The sequence below is a fragment of the Plectropomus leopardus genome, chromosome 10 (genome assembly GCF_008729295.1).
Source record: "Plectropomus leopardus isolate mb chromosome 10, YSFRI_Pleo_2.0, whole genome shotgun sequence".
Lineage (NCBI taxonomy): Eukaryota > Metazoa > Chordata > Actinopteri > Perciformes > Serranidae > Plectropomus > Plectropomus leopardus.
Window position 1 is genome coordinate 31,549,682 of NC_056472.1, and position 6,219 is coordinate 31,555,900.

Below are 6,219 nucleotides of genomic sequence, written 5' to 3' on the forward strand. Positions count from 1 at the left end.
AAAAGACAAAAATCATTATAATGCACAAGATGGACAAAAAGTAAACAATGCATCAGGTCAATGCTAAATATATTTATATAATTTTTCTGTCATAATGTGTTAATAACCGCCTGTATGTAGAGATGACGACTCTAACGTTCCTAATTTATGAGTCAATAAAGACATAAAGCATGAAGCGGCAGTGTACCTTTATCATCCCGGGAGTTCCTATGTCTCCATACAGACCCCTCCAGCCTCTGTTGCCCTTCTCCCCCTGCAGAAACAAATCACATAAAGTGTTTTATTAAAACCCTTCAATTATACAAATTCATGTAAATACACAGTTTTGCCACGTCTAATGTTCACGATACGATATTACAGAGGTGCAGAAGAAAATATATCTTAAGATTAAGAAAATCACTCAGTACCAAAGATGATAGTTGGGTTAACCCTTTAAAGCCTTTGAAGCAAATCGGTTTGGTTTTTATCAAAAACATAAAGGAATAAGCAACTTAGCAAGAATTGTCAAGCAAATTGCAAGAAATAAGTAAAAGATGACAAGTAAATGACCTGAAAATAAAGTTGTTGTTTTTTTAAGGGAAAATTTAAAATAATAATAATAATAATACAAATAAATAAAATTAATAATATCATTAATCATAGCATTAATAATAAAAAATTAGGGGGAAAGTCCAGAAAAACGATATTAATTAATTATATATATATACATATATATATATATATATATATATTAACTAAAAGTATGTTACAGAAAAAAAATGTATACTGTATACATATATTGGGGTTGGGGTTTTTTTGCTTGTTTTAAGGTAATTTTCTCATTATTTTTTACAGATTGTTGGCTAATTTTAAGTTGTTCTTTAACGGATCCTCTATTTTTTTAAAGAAATCAAAACAATTTGCTTAGGTTTCAAAGGGTTAACAGACATGCAGAGTCTCGCAGTGACCTTTTGACCTGGCTGTCCCATGGCTCCTTGTATTCCAGGTTCTGCCTCTGGACCCATCACACCAGGTTGGCCCTAAAATACACACATTTTTTTAAGGACCTTTTGCTGATGCAGTCAGTTTATAGGTCTGAGAAACTGAATTTTATTCATTTTGCACATTCAGCAAAAAGGGGTTAAATGCATTTGTGCAAATGTGTGTGTGTGCATGTGTATGAGTGTTTGTTTATTAAGATCCCCTCTAGCTTCTATTATAAACAGTGTGTTACGTTGTACCTTTGGTCCTCTGGGTCCTCTGCAGCCCTTTAAACATAAACACCATCAAGTTTGCTGTATACAGCTAATAAAACACAGTCATTATATGAAATACTGTGACAGGGAAGGAGTCTGGAAAAGTAATTTATTACACTTCATTTTTTTAATTCTATGCTTTAAAATACTCATAAAAAAATCACATTTCTTGTTTTATGGTTCTAAAAACAAAAGCAAAGAAAGGGAGGTCTGTCGTACCTTTTCTCCTTTGGCTCCTGTGATGTCTTCTGTGATATCAACCTGAAGAGTTAAACACAAATCAGCATGATTTAGTCTGAAGTTCATGCACATGTTTTAGCCATTTTTTAGGATTTGCTTATCCAAAAAGAAAAATCATCACCATCAGCTCTGCTTTCCTTTTGACTGTGGGGAACGCAGGGGGTGGAGGAGGAGGAGGGACGAAGACTTCACATCTACGAGGGGACCACCTGCTGTCTCTGCTGGACAGAAGTCCTACACAGACAGACATGCAGAAACAAAAACACACAGACAGACAGAAACAAAGACACACAGACAAACAGATGTAATAAATGTTCAGAAAAAAAACGCTTGAAAATAATAATTCTGTCACATAATTTTAAATTTGTAATTATCATAATTATTTTTCTGGACATTTTACCTCTACTAAATTTTGCAAATTCTGGGGCATTCTTGCCAAGTTGCTCATTGCTTTTTATCCTGTGTTTTCAAAAAGAAATCAATCTTATCAGTGTTCAATTTGAAGTGAAAGGCATCTGAATGCAGCCCCAGAAAAATGACATCGATCCAGGCTTCAAAGGGTTAATATTCTTAATATTAACACAATCTGTCAAGTGGCAACCGACCACAGCTGCACCTGTGCTGGACGCGATGCTGCGTCTCATGTTTGTACTCACTGGTCGTGACAGAAGCGGCAGCCGGCTGGAGGCCGCTGAGCAAGGCAGTCCATCCCAAAACCAGCTGAGTCAGCATCTCCTCTCTTCCTGCAACAACAGCTGGTTGTTAAAAGAAAGTGCATACATCAGTATGATATTATAGAGATAGAATGGATATATGCACATATAGTAGTAGTCTTTTGGGTCTCTGAGGTAAATTTGTGTCTTATTGAGGTAATATTATGTCTCTGTAGCCATTAAGTGTCTATTTGTGGTTGTTTTGCATCTCTTTGTAGTCTTTTTGTGTCTATTTATGGTTGTTTTTGCTTGTAGGAGGTGGGGAGTTTGTGCTTTTTTGGGTCTCTGAGGTAAATTTGTGTCTTATGGAGATCATTCTGTGTCTCTCTACAGTTGTTTTTTGTCTCTTAGGTTGTTATGTGTCTCCCTGTGGTTGTTTCTGTCTCTTTGTTGGTTTTGTGTCTCTCTATAGTTGTTTTTTGTTTCCTTGTGGTTGTTTTGTGTCTCTTTGTTGCTGTTTTGTGTCTCTTTGTTGCTGTTTTGTGTCTCCCTGTAGTTGTTTTGTGCCTCTTTGTTGCTGTTTTGTGTCTCTCTACAGTTATTTTTTGTCTCCTTGTGGTTGTTTTGTGTCTCTCTACAGCTGTTTTTTGTCTCCTTGTGGTTGTTTTACTTTTTTTGTCATAACTTTGTGTGTTTTTGTGGTTATTTTGTGTCCTCTTGTCATTTTGTGTCTCTTCGCTGTGTCATCGTGTTAATCTGACATTTAACATTTCACAGGTTTAAACCAGAGTCCCCGATACTAATGACGTCTGCTCTTGAGCCCGTTAAGCCCTTTCATTAATATATACATGGTCAATTCAACACGTTAAATCAGATTTATTGATTTCTTGTTGTGCTTGGGAGTGCGCACATGTTGGGTTTTCTGCATGTTTTAGGGGTGACAACTGTCCTTTGTCCTGAGTTCTTTCAGACAGAGTTAGAACTTGTTTGAATCATTAACCTCTTATTGCCCTTTTCTTGCCGTAAACTGGTCTCCTATTCAAGCTTTAAATTAAAATAGTTCTTGCAACAAGTAAAATTCTGAAAAAGTCTGCAGTGGGGAGGAGAAAATTACAATGACATTAAAAATTTCACATGTTAATAGTTTGTATATTTCAGGAAATTTATCTGAAATAAGACACATCACGCCGCTGCTGGCAAGTCTTTTTTACATAGAATTTACAGAAAGAGTGATTCGCCAAAGACAACGAATTCACTCGTGTTAAGAAAAAAACAAAATCAGCCTCAAAAATAAATGAATGCAGAGTGTTTTCCAATCAATTTGATTCATTTTCTGCATTTAAAAATCTGGATGTTTGTAAAACTGCTAAACCACTCAGCGAGATGATGGTGCACGTCAACATATTGATCCACACACACAATAATTTAACAGTTTAAACCTGTAAAACCTGAGCAAATTGGTTTGATATCTCTTAAAAACATGGGGAGAAGGCAATGAGCAACTTACAAAGACATGGTCCAAAAAAAGCAAAAAAGTTATTAAAAAACACCTGAAAATAAACTAATAAAGGTTTTTTTAAAAAGAGAGAGAGAGAGAGAGAGAGAGAGAGAGAGAATAATAAAATTACCTAAAAATTGCTGAAAAAGAATTTATTCTACCGATTTTATTCTGTAAAATGATTCTAAATATAAAATGATAATAAATACAATTATCTGCGAAATTTTCTCCTTTTTTTTCGATGATTTTCTAAAAATCCTCAGTTTTTCAAAAAGGTCATTTTAGGTCATTTTCTCGTCACCTTTAACTAATTTCATGCCGTTTGTGGGACATTTCCTTGCCCCCCCCCCCCTGTTTCCCAAACCATTTTGCTCAGGTTTCAAAGACCCCAACAGCTTGTGAAAGGCGTCTGACTGCAGCACAAGAAAAGATCCGGTTTCAACAGTTGCGTCAGGACTGATAACTCTGGCACAGACGCGTCTCGGCGCAGGTTAAATGCCTCAGCGTGTCCCGGTGTGCGGGGATCTGCGTGTCTTACCTCTCTGCGTTGTCGTCCCCTCTCCTCGGCGCTGTGCGGCCGCTCTCGTCCCGCAGTGGAGCTGTTCTGCTGGAGCCGGTTCTCGTCCTGGTCATCGTCCAGCCGAGCTGGAGCCGGTTCTGCTACGCTTGCACGCTGAGTCCGAACTCATCTCAATAAACTGTGGAAATGCAACGCAGCCTCTGGCAGCTCTCTGCAGGAATAATCAGATAATTACTTCCACAGCGAGCCAAAGAGGAGGCTGCTTATCAGGCCGCCGCGCCGCACAGCGAACCGCGGGAGGAGTCCGTGGCACCTTCTGTCACATTGTATTATATTATCATTACTGTTTTTCCATTTACATTTCCAGGCTCTCAGCCAAGATCCTCACAGAGATCACAGATTCATGTGATTTTATCAAACTGAGTGATGCTCCCGCTCAGAGGGACCTTACACTGAGGTCACCACGAGGAAAAGACTGTACACATGCAAGTATGTCTGAGAGGATCTGCAGTACTGTTACACATTTAGGACATTTAGAGGATTTTAGGACCTGTCTCAAATTGTAGGATGTTTCTCAGATTTTGGGACAGTTCTTGAATTTGAGGATATTTGTAGGATTTTAGGACATTTATCAGACTTAAAGACCTTCCAAGGATTTAAGACATTTCCAGGATTTAAAGATTTTGGGACATTTCTAGGATTTAAGACATTTTCAGGATTGTAGGACATTTCTCAGATTTTACAAAGTTTCTCATGTTATAGGACGTCTCTAGCATTTTAGGACATTTCTCAGATTTAAGGATGTTTCTCTAATTTTAGGATATTTGTAGGATTTTTGGTCATTTGTTTGATTTTAGTATGTTTATTTCCAGGATTTGAGGATATTTCTCAGACTTTACGATGATTCTCGAATTTTGGGACATTTCTAGAATCTGAGGGTATTTGTAGGATTTTAGGTCATTTCTGGGATTACTGGACATTTCTCAGATTCAGATTTTACTAAGTTTCTAATACTTGAGGACGTTTCTAGAATTTTAGTTCATTCTCAGATTTTTGGATGTTTCTCTAATTTTAGGTCATTTCTCAGATTTTGGGATGTTTCTCGAATGTGAGGATATCTAAAGGATTTTTGGTCATTTGTTTGATTCTAGGATGTTTGTTATATTTTAGGACATTTTAAGACATTTCTTAAATTTTAAGCTGCTTCTCAGATTTTAGGATATTTCTAGGATTTTAGGAAATTTCTTATATACAGAATGAGAATATATGTAGTACTGTTACACATACAAAACATTTCAAAAATACTGAGCAGCAATGAAGCAATATCACTGAAACACATTTTGGAGTCTTGAGGTCACTGCACATGTTGCCCTGCAGTGACTTCACACCTCAAACAGGTATTTCAGCGTTTTCATGAAGCACAAATCCAAAGCACAAAGAGACGCTGTTCAGAGTTCAGTGCTACAGGATGGACTCTCCAGGAGAAAATACAGGTTTCACTGAAACCCTGAACTGATTACTGAAACCAGATTTGTAATTTCAGACAAGTCAAATAAAGATCTCCCAAAATTAAACTTTTTAGAGTGAAATATTCCTCAACCAAACAGTTTCCGATAAAACATAGAGGGTATTTCATACTCGTAAGCAGTGTTGTAGCAATCGTCTCAAGAACTCAACTCTACCACATTTTTACTCGGTCTCGTCCGCTCGGAAACAGGAAATACAGCAGCAGCTTTCTTCAGCATTTTTATGAAATCTGGATTTTAAATTTAAGGAGCATCTATGGGTTGCATGTTCCAAATTTTATCATTGTGTGTGTCGTGCAGCGAGGGACTCAGACTGGTCTTGGTCTTGAGTCAGTCCCAGTATTTTTTGGTCTCTGTTTAGATAGACTTGACTACAACACTGCTTATAAACTGTACCTTTGGAAGACACAAAGCTATAGCCCATATTATTGTTACACACACAAGATATTGTTTTTATATACACAAGAAGTTCCCTCAAGGCCTTCTTGAGATATCGTGTTCACAAGAATGGGACGTGTGTACGGACAGATGGACAACCCAAAAACAG